Consider the following 12,577-nt stretch of genomic DNA (forward strand, 5'->3'; position numbering starts at 1 on the left):
AAAACTTTTAACAATAAGGAATTTTTTTCATCCAAAGTAATTCTTAGAATCTCACAAATTTGTGTACTCAGTGAAATAAGACAGATAAGTGGAACTATGTACTCACAAATATTTTCTTCCAGTTCTTTTATACATTTTATAATTTGATTTGAATCCATCTGGAACATATTTTGATGTAAGATGCTGGATGAGAATAACTTTTTCCCCTCCACATAATTGATCAATTCACCAGCATCATTTATAGATTAATCCAACCTTCCCCCTCTCTATACTCAAATATACACCCTTAGATTTTTTTCTGAGCTATTATTTCTATACAGTCTTAGTATGGGAAAAGCTTTATAAGTATAAAAGACGAAAATAATAAAGGAAAAACATGGAGAGTTTTGCATCTGTGCAAATAAACACGCATACGTCAACTGATAGATTAAAAAAAAGATTTAAGCCAACAGACAATGTGTCACGTGGCCAAAAATCTTAATTCGCAGAATTGTATAAATACAGAAAGATAGATGTCCAAGTTGAAAAATAGACAAATATTAGGAATGGTCAATTTGTAGGAAAAAAAACAAATTAGCAAAAAAATTTAAAAGTATTTAAAAGTATGACAATGTTGGCAAGGATGTGGGGAAACAGGCACTCTTCTACTATTAGAGACTGTGTAATAATTGGTATCTTTCTGGAAAACAATTTAACAGTATGGCTGTAAGGCACTAAAGAGTCTCATACCCTCTAATCCGGTAATTCTACTAGGAATTTTTCTAAAGAAATAGCTATGGATGTGGGCAAGGCTGTTTCATACAAAGACAGCCATTATCCCATTTATAACAGCCAATAAGCAACCTCAAAGTTAAACTATAGCTGGACAAGCAATGGTTTATCCATGCATGGAGTATCTTGTAGGCCTGAAAACTTATCATTCATTCATCCAAACCAAAGTTCATGAAGCACCTACTAAGTCAGGCACTGTGCTGGGCCTTGAGAATACACAAACCCTACCTTTACGAGGCTTACAGTCTAGGGGGAGAAATAGAACAATCAAAAATCACACAGGAATGAAAAATTACAACTGTGATCAGTGCCCAGAAGAAGACCACTAAGCAATGAGAATATTCAATGGGAAACAGACAGGTCAGGGAGATCAAAAATGGCTCCCAAGAGTAAAGTGATTTCAAGTGGAGATCTGAAGGAAGAGGAGGAGCTACTTGGGTGAAAGAAGGGTATCCAGGCAAAGGCAACAGCACATACAAAAGCTGTTATCTTTTGCATAAAGAAAGTATATGGATGTGGAAAGAAGGAATGGCTATAAAGCATATGCACATTATGCTAGTTTTTTATACACATACACACACACACAAAGAACCAAAAGAACTATCAAAATATTAACAGTGGTTATCTGCAGTTGGGGTGATATTTGTCCCTACCACCCTTTTTTTCCTGTTTTCTCTTTTATTTCTTTTTGTATTAATTTTGTAAATAGGAAAATAAAGTAAAAAATAGGTTAGAAAACTGGGTGGTTGCTTACTGATACCATCCCATTTCCAGGTGTACGACGTTGTGTTATCCAAGCCAGTCCCATCCCAGGGCCGGCTCTAAGGTGCCGTAACCAGAGAAAAAGTTAAGAGAAGCTACAAACTCCAGAGTAAGCCGTGTTTTCTCACTTGCATATCTTTAGTTACAAATGACTATTTACCTGTCAGTTGGGTTGAGAACACCCATAGGTTTTCCTTTGAAGTGAACCTCTCGGATTTAAAGAGATTTTTTTTAAGCTGTTGAAGGTTTGCTTGATCTAAAGTCTCGGAGACGTTTGAAGTTGTGACTTAATGGAAGATTATTTTTATTCACAGTGATCAAGCAGTTAATGAGATAAAGTAGTGAGGAGACAAGCTTAATAGAATATGTGGTTGCACTGCATGTTAATCTTTATAAAAGGCAGAATAGAAAATAACAGGAAACTAGGAAGAAATTGGGACAGATGGCTGAACAGCTCAAAGATAGGAAAAACAACTCTTCCCTGCATAGGGTTTTCAAAAGCAAATTCTTCTCATCTTGAGTTCAATAGATAAAAAGGCGACAAAGAACGAGAAGAAGAAAAGTCAGGACTAAGATTTTCCTGGTGGCCGTTCCCTTGAGACCTTCCCTAACCCTGCCTCAATCCCTTCCTCATCCCTCCTCTGAAGGACAAAATGCCTCTGGAGCCACTACAAGTTTTCAATATGGGAAGAACGTAAACAGTAAAGAAAGTCGCCATCTGCCTCCATGGCCTATTATGCACCATTTTAACCTCCATAAGTCCTGACAAGATGAGGTGGCATCTCCAGCCTGGACGGATTCAGCAGCAATACACTAGGGAGGCCAGTGAAGCAGATGGCAGAAGAGGGGACAAGAATGTCACTTCCATTTACTCTCCATGTTGTTTCAGTATCATTATTTGCTGTTGTTGTTGTTTGCTTGTTTTTCAGACCAGTGGAGAAAAACTCTGGCTACCTAATTATCCATTTAAGTCAGAAAATTGGTAAAGCCTAAATAGCCACAGAGGAGAAAAGGAAGTTTGTCATTAAAGGTTATGCTTTTAACTCACTAATGTGGAGGTGGCACCAAGTGTGGATATCTTTAGTATTTAAAGTGGCCAATGAGGGCCGGCCCCGTGGCTTAGCGGTTAAGTGCGCGCGCTCCGCTGCTGGCGGCCCGGGTTCGGATCCCGGGCGCGCACCGACGCACCGCTTGTCCGGCCATGCTGAGGCCGTGTCCCACATACAGCAACTAGAAGGACGTGCAACTATGACGTACAACTATCCACTGGGGCTTTGGGGAAAAAAATAAATAAATAAATAAAGTGGCCAATGAAATAAACTTTCGGAAATTGGCACAGCTAGATTCCCAATGGGTCTTCTGAGAGTTATCTGCATCTTACTCCTTTGGGATACTTAATTAGAACGGAGATTCCTGAGCCCACCCCAGCTACTGATTCATTGGGACCCAGGAATCTGCACTTTCAAACATTTTAAACAGACTTACATTCTGTATCTTATATCCAACATCTGAAGTCCTTGGGAGTCTGTATTTCTGCTGAGTCTTGTTACAAATGGATTTGAGAACTGGAGTCAATGCTAAAGTGGGCTTTATTTCTAGAATCCAGAGGACACTTGGGCAGAGGGAACATCCCTGCAAGGAAAAATAATTTGGCTTCTGCCCTCTATGCCTCGGTTCCACCAACCCAGAAACTCAGAATTAGTTTCAGGGCTTAGGTCTTTGTGGACCATGGAAGTGGTGTGAGGTCACAAAAGGGCAAGCTGGTGGTATAATCCAGAGGGGAGAGTCTACCCTCACCCCCTCCTGGAACTCAGACCAGGAGGGTTAGCCTCCTTGTCGCTTCCCTTTGCCAATAGTAGATTTGTTTTTCAGTCCGACTTTTTAATGAGGAGAAACACGCTTTAGGAGAAACGGATGAACGGGAGATCTCAATTCTTATTCTGTACCTTGGGTGGGCCACAGACCATGTCTTCTGTTCCTCTCCAGCCTAAAAAACATTACTCTAAATTATTGCCCCTTGAGGCAGCTGTGGCTTTAGCACCCAATTACCTCTCCCAGTCACCGCTGACCCTAGGAATTTTCCTTTCTTGATGACATGCTCAGTTATGCATTATAATGATGTTGGCTATACCTACTCAACAGTTCTAGGAGTTGTGTAGTGGGAGGGTTTCTTTGGCTCTGTTGCCTTATGTATTGCTGGAAATAGAAGTTCTCGAAATTGCATTCTTAGCAAGCACCACAAATGATTCTTATCCACATATTAAAGTTTGAGGACATTGTAATCTCAGCAAGTAATGAGACTTTATAGCTGTATTACAGTAGTTTATAAAATGTTTTCATATTCATTTATTTCATTTCATCCTTGCAACAACCTTGAAAAATAAGCAGGACTGGTATTTTTATTCCCAACTTTCTGATGATAAAGTCTAGTCAGGCTAAATTTCTTGCCCAAAGATATAAAAGTAGTTAAGGAGCAAAAATGAGGACTAGATCCCAGATCTTCTGCTATTTTGATCTATTGCATCATACTACATTGTTCCCAAGGTGATAATTTAGGGTTCCAGGAGATCATTATCTAACACATGACTCCAAATCACAGCTTTCCACATCAATCTGAAGGAGGTAGAGTCAAATTTTCTTTGGAGCCTATGGGTCTATGTTTTCCTTCTCTGTGTATGTCAAACATTGAAGCACTACTCTATGGCCACAGACTTCTTTAAAACTAATTTCTTCAATTAAAAACATACGGCAGTCACTTATAAATGATCTCTATAGTGGATTGATGTGATTTATAAGAACATCCTTTATTTTAAAAAATCATCCTTTGACCATGTATGAATCCTATACTGCTGTGTAGGCCCTAGAAGGGCTCGTCTGCAGTGGGAGCCACTCCTAACTTCTGCCTGGCTGCTAAGGTGTTAGAGCCTGGATGAAGTACTTTTCCTACTCACCTCACTCCAGATCATGGGGTTTACTTGAATTCTGGGATCACTTTCAGCCCTTCAGCAAGACTCAGAGGGCTGCTAACCACTCTTCAGGGCTCATAGTCCAAGCAGTGGTGGGCTCACCATGAGACCTCAGCCACATCTCTGGTGCTGGGTCTGCACCGGTCATTCATCCCACAACCACATTCATTCCACAGACATTTGAGCACCTACAATATGCCTGGAAATAAACTAGAGACCATCTTATATCCAGCCTATATTTTAATATTCTATGGGGAAATTTTACTATGGAATTCATCTTGCAGTTTTAGATTGCTTCACAGGGCCTCTTAGCCAACAGTGACACAACTAAAATATTTTTCTGCTCTGTCCAGTATGAATAGAGTTGTCCCTTTCTACATAGAGTTATCCCCTTTTCCTCCTATCTTTAGGGTTTACAGATAATAAGTGTCTTCCCTATAGAAGACACACCAAGAATTTTTTCACAAGCACAAATTGCCGTGAAAACTTAAAAGAATTTGTTTAAAGGGAAGTTAATTTTATTTTAGTGTTGTTGTTCAAATGCCTTTGAAATTGCTGCCTTTTTTCCCTTTAGGGCCAAGCTGATTTCCTTTAGTCCCTTTTGCACATGGTAATTTGCATGAATGTGAAAACATTTTATCTGCGTTAATATTCTAGAATTTGACTAGTCTGTATAATCATGAAGAAATCAGGTCGGCCAGTAAGCCTACGTATCCATCAGTAGGAGGGTGGGAGAACCCAGAACTGTACATCCATTCAACAGAAAACTCAACTGCCATCCAAAAGATGAGGTGGACTTATGTTGAACACACCAACACGGAAAGCTCAAGTTATATCATTAAGTGAAAAAAGTTAAGTTAGAAAACAAGGCATAAGGTTTGATCTCATTCATATAAATGCTTACAAAAGAGGTCAATTCTGAGAAAGAAAAAGGAAAATTAAGTAGGTAAAAGGCTCTCACTTTTTAAAAACTCAAAAATGGGGGGCTGGCCCGGCGGCTCAGCAGTTAAGTGCACACGCTCCACTTTGGTGGCCCAGGGTTCACAGGTTCAGATCCCAGGCATGCACCAACGCACTGCTTGCCAAGCCATGCTGTGGCGGCATCCCATATAAAGTGGAGGAAGATGGGCACGGATGTTAGCCCAGGGCTAATCTTCCTCACAAAAAAAAAAAATTAAAAAATGCATCAGTGCATAAGGCAAAATGTGAAAGTATTCAGGCATAATATTTTTAACAATTATATCTAAGCCACCAAATAGTCCCTAAGTGATTATCATCTATGATTGTCCTCCAGAATTACCAGATAGGGAGACAATTCCACAATTCTCCTTATAAAAATGCTTGAGTTGTCTTTCTCCACATATGGAAATCAGAATAATTTTAGTAATTGTTAACACGTATTGAGCTCTTTTGAGGAACCAATCAAGTGGTAGCTCTGAAAATTTTAACCAGAAAGAGAAAGAAAAAGAAGAACACTAAAATCTAAAATCTGTAGGTCATAGCTACTCCAGAATTTCTATCCAGGCAGAGCCTAGAGACAGCAATCTGAAAGGGAGCTCGGCTTAAGCTCTATCTGCACAGAATTTATAAATCAAGAAAATGCCAATGAACCATATTAAATAATGACAAGAGAGTGAATAACCAATTGAATAGAGGTAGACCAACTCCCTTGATGCTTCTGATGTCCTAGGATAAGAAAATCCTCAGTGGAGAAGAAAATGTCTGGCTCTGGGAAAGAAAATTGGATTTTGTCTGGTGGATAATTCTAGAAACTCAATAAGTTTTTAAAAGTTGTATAGAAGCATTTTTAGCAGTGTAAAAGTTATTATGCCATGGATATAGCAACAACCTGATCCCTTCCTTTTAAAAGTATATACATTGCGGCCGGCCCAGTGGCATAGTGGTTAAGTTCACGTGCTCTGCTTTGGCAGCCCGAGATTCACAGGTTCGAATCCCAGGCACGGACCTACACACCACTCATCAAGCTGTGCTGCAGCGGTGTCCCATACACAAAATAAGAGAAAGACTGGCACGGATCTTAGCTCAGGGACCATCTTCCTCAAGCAAAAAGAGGAAGATTGGCAACAGATGTTAGCCCAGGGCTAATGTTCCTCACCAAAAACAAAAAGTATAAATACTGTATCTAATTACCCACACCCAACAGCTTAATTATCCTCCAACACAGTGCTTCTTGAACTATCTGTGATGAAGGACAAGTCTGTTTTTATTTCTCTGTTTATTAACTTCCATTCCATTGGAGATTGATGAAAATAAGTGGCTTGTACTATATGTGACTCACCATGTGGGTTTGACATCACCCAACTGGACCAGAACCTGATTAACAAGAAGAATCCACTGATCATTTGCTTGGATGTCACAGCAGTGACAAATTGCTGTAAAAGTTTCTAAATACTAATTCTCAATTTCTATTCTTTTCTTGCCCTAGACCAGTAACAAACTGTGCTGGTCTACATACCACAATTTAAGGAGCACTGGTAAAAAAGATATAGGTCCTATCTCAGTCAATAGTACAAAATATCTTTAAATCAGGCACTGATCAAAAAATAGATATATTTAAACAAAAGATATAAACAATTTATGGGCCGGCCCTGTGGCTTGGTGGTTAAGTGCACGCGCTGCGATGCTGGCGGCCCGGGTTCGGATCCCGGGTGCGCATTGAGGCACCACTTCTCTGTCCATCCTGAGGCCGTGTCCCACATACAGCAACTAGAAGGGTGTGCAGCTATGACATACAACTATCTACTGGGGCTTTGGGGGCAAAAAATAAAATAAATAAAATCTTTAAAAAAAAAAAAAAAACAATTTAAACATAGACAATTTAAACAAAAATGTCCTGCTCCTCCTCTTTCACACTTTTAGCCCAGTTTAATTGACATGTATCTTGACACAGCAAAGCAGTCTGTTTCAAAAAACTGTCACCGTTTGCAATTACTTATCTTCGTGAATTATATTTTTCTCAATATTGTGCAATCAAAATAAGATAAATTGGATATTGAGATGGAAAAATAATAATAGACCAACAATCCTGCAGAGATGCTGTATGGAAAAATTTAAATTCCTCTATACAACATAAGACCCCAGTAGAGATTCACAATGTACAATGGCCCTGAAACATCCTGCAGAAATAGGGTGGATTAACCTTTCAGGGGTTTGTGATTTATTTGATCACAAAACCCATTCTTTACATTTTATCAAGGAACACACTGATTTACATATTTTGAGAAATGCTGGAGAAGACCCTCTGTAAGGGTACCTTGTCATTTCTAATGCTTCCTGAATCCCTATATTGCTAAAGCAGATGTCTTAACATTTCATAACCCACCTCGCCCCTCTCCAACACACACATACTTTTTAAATGCATCCAAAATATCTATTTTCTGCTGAGGAATGAAAGATGTCTAGGTTTCAAGATAAAGATGCCAAGGTCTTTAGATAAAGACATTTTCAGTAATGGCAATCAGAGCTTTGTTTGGAGCATAATTTATCAGTTCCAACACAACTAGCCACTGTGCTTACAAATAAAACACAAGAAAGCTGTTTTGAGATATGGATGCTGGAGAGTTGACTAGAGTCATGAACTAGCTGAGGGAGTCAGTCTTATAGCCGATGACCCAGCGAGCAGAGTTCAAATCTGTACTCCAGCCAAAGTAAATTTTAGTGCATCACGGACTCACCTGAGGATCGCCTGAGGATACTGAAAGCAAAAATGTTAAATCTGTCATTGCTGAGGTTCTATGGAACAATAGTGAACTCCCTCCTGCCCAAAGACCTGTGTAACAATACTAAAGCTCAAAGCAAAGTGGGTGAAGTTCATGTGATCCATCTGATCCCATCAAGCAGGGATCTCAACTTGAGAGCCCAGACCACTTCATCAAAGTTCCTTGTTAAAAATGCAACTTTCTTTGAATTGTGGTGATAATAGAACAACTGCATAAATGACTAAAATATCATTGAAATGTATACTTTCAATGGTTTAGTTGAATGGTATATAAATTATACCTCAATAAATATGTTAAAAGTGAAAAAAAAATTAAAAACTCAGCTCCTTGGCCCCATCTCCAGAGATTCAGAGGTAGTAGGTGTGTGATAGATTTAGGAATTCATTACTTTTTGTAAGGAATCTAGTAATTCTTCTGAGAACCAATGTTTAGGCTAGATATTTTAAATTATATCTGGGAATTAAGCTGGACCATCCGAAAGCAGCATTTGCCTGGGTTACATTTGAAATCATTTCACTGAGTTGCTGCCGTCAAGGAACGCCACCAGCAGGGAATGCCATTCATTTGTTTTAGGATGTTAAGGTGTCATTCAGCAGTCCTCATAAGGGGGAAAGAGAATTGTGTAATTTTTTAAAAAAATACACTTAGGTACCAAGAAAAGATTTCCCTCTCCCAAGGAACTGCTATGTTTGTTTATGATTTACACAAATAATTTAACTGACATTACTTCCTCTTTTAATTTGCCTTCGAGGAAGCTCAGAAACCAGAAGTTCTTCCAACTTTAGAAATTACATTGGAGTTAATGGCTTGATTATCTTCAATTATAATTTCTATCTTCTCTGGCCTTGATATCTTATTTTTTTGTGCATATTTCATCTTATAGTAAACATTCTTATAAATTGCCTCAAAGCTTTTCACGGTGGCAGTATTGTAGCCAATGAGGTTTATCCAGGGTGCAATTATTGCTAGTTAAATTGCTTCAAAACTCTTATGAAATAAGACAAAATAAAAATAATTATATATAGACATAAATACATAGAGAACTTGCATTGTAAAAACTCCTATTAAATAACCAATTCTGTCTTCCAAAGAACGGGAAAAGAAAAAGATTACCAAATAAAATCATAATCCGTCTAATCACTTGGGTGCATTTACAAATATGTGAGCAAGAGCATTATGGTACAGCTTTGAATTAATGAATTAGATGAATTAGGATAGTCTTCAGCATTGTAGCCCTATAAGGTCCTAGGCAAACGGTGCCAATTCATTTGAAGGCAGACATTTCTACCAAGAAGCAGGAAAAAACCTTCCCCCAAATTCTGAAGATGCCAGTTAGCCTATAGATTGATGAGATTGAGGTTGGGGTGAAGTTGGAGTAAAAAGGTGGAATATAAAGATATTTGGTACCTATAGGGAAGTTATAAGAGTCACGGTTGGGTATACTAAAGAGAAAGTTTGGGGATTCTCAAGATACCCTTTGTCAATTCTATATTCCTACTCTATTCAGAATTTATTCCAAGTGTGATGAGAAGCCTTTGGAGAGTTTTGAGCAGGAGAATGACAAGATCTAATAAAAGTTTTAAAAGAATATTTCTGAGAGTTTTCTGGGAAATAAATCAAAGTAAGGGGGCAAGAGAAACAGAGAAATCTGGAGTCTGCAGCAGAAGTCCAGACAAGAGATGATGATGCTTAGAGTAGGACAGCAGGACAGCAGAAGAGATGGTGAGAAGTGGTTGGATATATCTTGTAGGGAGAGCTGACCAGACTTGCTATTGGACCGAAATCCAGTTTCACCAATTTATTCAATACCCAGGCTTTGGTGCTTGTGTCAGAGTGTACAGTGATAAATAAGATTTGGTCACAGCTGTCAACGATCTCTCACGTGATAGCAATGAGTCAGACTGGTAAAAAAAACTCTAAAACAATGTCTTTATGTTAAAATTTTTAAAACATAAAAATAAACAATTTTCCATAAGAATATAATAAACAGGATGAAAGAAGACATAGAAAATATAAATAATAACATTTAAAAAATTAAATCAATATTTACACACACACACAGAACCAGCAGGCCAAGACTGTTTAAAAGGTAAATTTTCCCAAATTTTAAGGAATATATAATCCTAATCGCACACAAACAATTGCAGAGAATAGGAAAAGGCAATAAGCTCTCCAATTCATTTTATGAGATTAGAATGACCTTATCTCAAAAACAGATGAAGGATGTATGACGTAGAAAAAAATACAGCCAACTCACACAGGTGAGCATAAGTGTAAAAACAATTTTTTAAAAAAGAGTTGGCAAACTAAATCCAATAATATCAACCCCCTACCTCACACCATACAAAAATATTAATTAAAAGTAGATCATAGACCTATATATAAAACTTAAAATTACAAAGCTTCTAGTAGAAAACAAGAGAAAATCTTTACAACCTTGAGGTAGATAAGATTTTTTAAACAGAACACATAAGACACAAGTCATTTAAGAACCGGTAAATTGGACTTCAAAATTAAACAATTTTTCTTTTTAAAAGACATCATTTCGGGGCTGGCCCGGCGGCGTAGCGGCTAAGTGCGCGCGCTCCACTTTGGCGGCCCAGGTTTCGGATCCCGGGTGTGCAGGGACGCACCACTTGTCAAGCCATGCTGTGGCAGCATCCCACATAAAGTGGAGGAAGATGGGCATGGATGTTAGCCCAGGGCCAGTCTTCCTCTGCAAAAAGAGGAGGATTGGCAGATGTTAGCTCAGGGCTGATCTTTCTCACAAAAATAAATAAATAAATAAATAAAATAAAAGATATCACTTTAAAAAGTGAAAAAGCAAGTTATAGACTAAGAGAAAATATTCCAAAAACATATACCAGATAAAAGACTTGTAGCCAGAATATACATAAAGAACACTACAACTCAATAAAAAGAAAACAACCCAATTTTTAAAATAGGCCAAAACTTTGAACATCGACTTCATAAAGAAAACATACAAATAGCTGAGAAGCACATGAAAAGATGGAAAACATCATTAGTCAACAGGGAAATGCAAATTAAAACCGTAATAAGCTATCACGACACATAGATTAGAAGGGCTAAAATTTCAAAGATAATCATACCAAGTAAAGGCAAGGATGTGGAGCAACTGAAACTCGCATAGATTGCTGACAGGAATATAAAATAGTACATACACTGTAGAAAACAGCTTAGCAGTTTTTTTTAAATTAAACATTCACCTACCATATGATCTAGCCACTCTAATCTTAGGTGTTCCCTCAACAAAAATGAAAACGTTATGTCCATACAAAGATTGGTACATGAATATTCATAACAGCTGATTGTTAATAGTCAAACACTGCAAACAACCCAAATGTCCATGAACAAGTAGTGGATAAACAAACTGTGATGTATCTATAAATGAAATACTACTGAGCAATAAAAAGGAATGAAGGGTAGGTTTAACTGTGGAAACCTATCCTGGTAATCCACCATATTAACCATTAAAGGAAAGAAGAGGATATGATCACCAGTTAATGCAGAAAAAGGACCTTCTAAAATTCAATATCCATTCAGGCACTAAAAATAAAGCAAACTATGAAAGAGAAAGACATTGCTTTAATCTGATAAATAGTATCTTCAAACAGAAACCTACAGCAAACAGAATACTTAATGATGAAAAGTCAGAAGTGTTTTCTTTGAAGTCAGAAACAAGCCAAGGCTGTCCAACCACTACTTCTATTCAACAGTGAACTAGAGGGCAGACAACTCAATATGAAATAAAATGCATGACATTGGAAAGGAAAATATAACCATTGTTATTCATGGGCAATGACATTGTGAACATAGGAAATCCAGATTATTCTATGGAAAAACTATTAGAACAAATAAAAAGAATCAGAAAGTTGCTGGATATAAGATCAATTTCTTTTTTTTTTTTTTTTGTGAGGAAGATCAGCCCTGAGCTAACATCCGTGCTAATCCTCCTCTTTTTGCTGAGGAAGACTGGTTCTGAGCTAACATCTATTGCCAATGCTCCTCCTTTTCTTCCCCCAAAGCCCCAGTAGATAGCTGTATGTCATAGCTGCACATCCTGCTAGTTGCTGTATGTGGGACGCAGCCTCAGCATGGCTGGAGAAGCGGTGCATCGGTGCGTGCCCGGGATCCGAACCCGGGCCGCCAGTAGTGGAGCGCGCGCACTTAACCGCTAAGCCACAGGGCCGGCCCAAGATCAATTTCTTTTAAAGTTGTGCTCCAATATATCAATAAAAAATTAGAAAATTTTAAAAGGAAATTGTTGGTTTGCAAACTCAGGAGCTTCCGGGGTGAAATCTGAAACTGACCTCCATA

The 12,577-nt window shown here is 38.2% G+C and overlaps 1 pseudogene; it reads left to right on the forward strand.

Annotated features, from left to right (window-relative positions):
• The first annotated feature begins 9,147 nt into the window (after positions 1 to 9,147).
• Positions 9,148 to 9,269, forward strand: LOC147917206 (U4 spliceosomal RNA; annotated as a pseudogene).
• The last annotated feature ends 3,308 nt before the right edge of the window (positions 9,270 to 12,577 follow it).

This window comes from Ceratotherium simum, chromosome 4 (genome assembly GCF_057802395.1).
Source record: "Ceratotherium simum simum isolate JZ-2026a chromosome 4, ASM5780239v1, whole genome shotgun sequence".
In the NCBI taxonomy this organism is placed as follows: domain Eukaryota; kingdom Metazoa; phylum Chordata; class Mammalia; order Perissodactyla; family Rhinocerotidae; genus Ceratotherium; species Ceratotherium simum.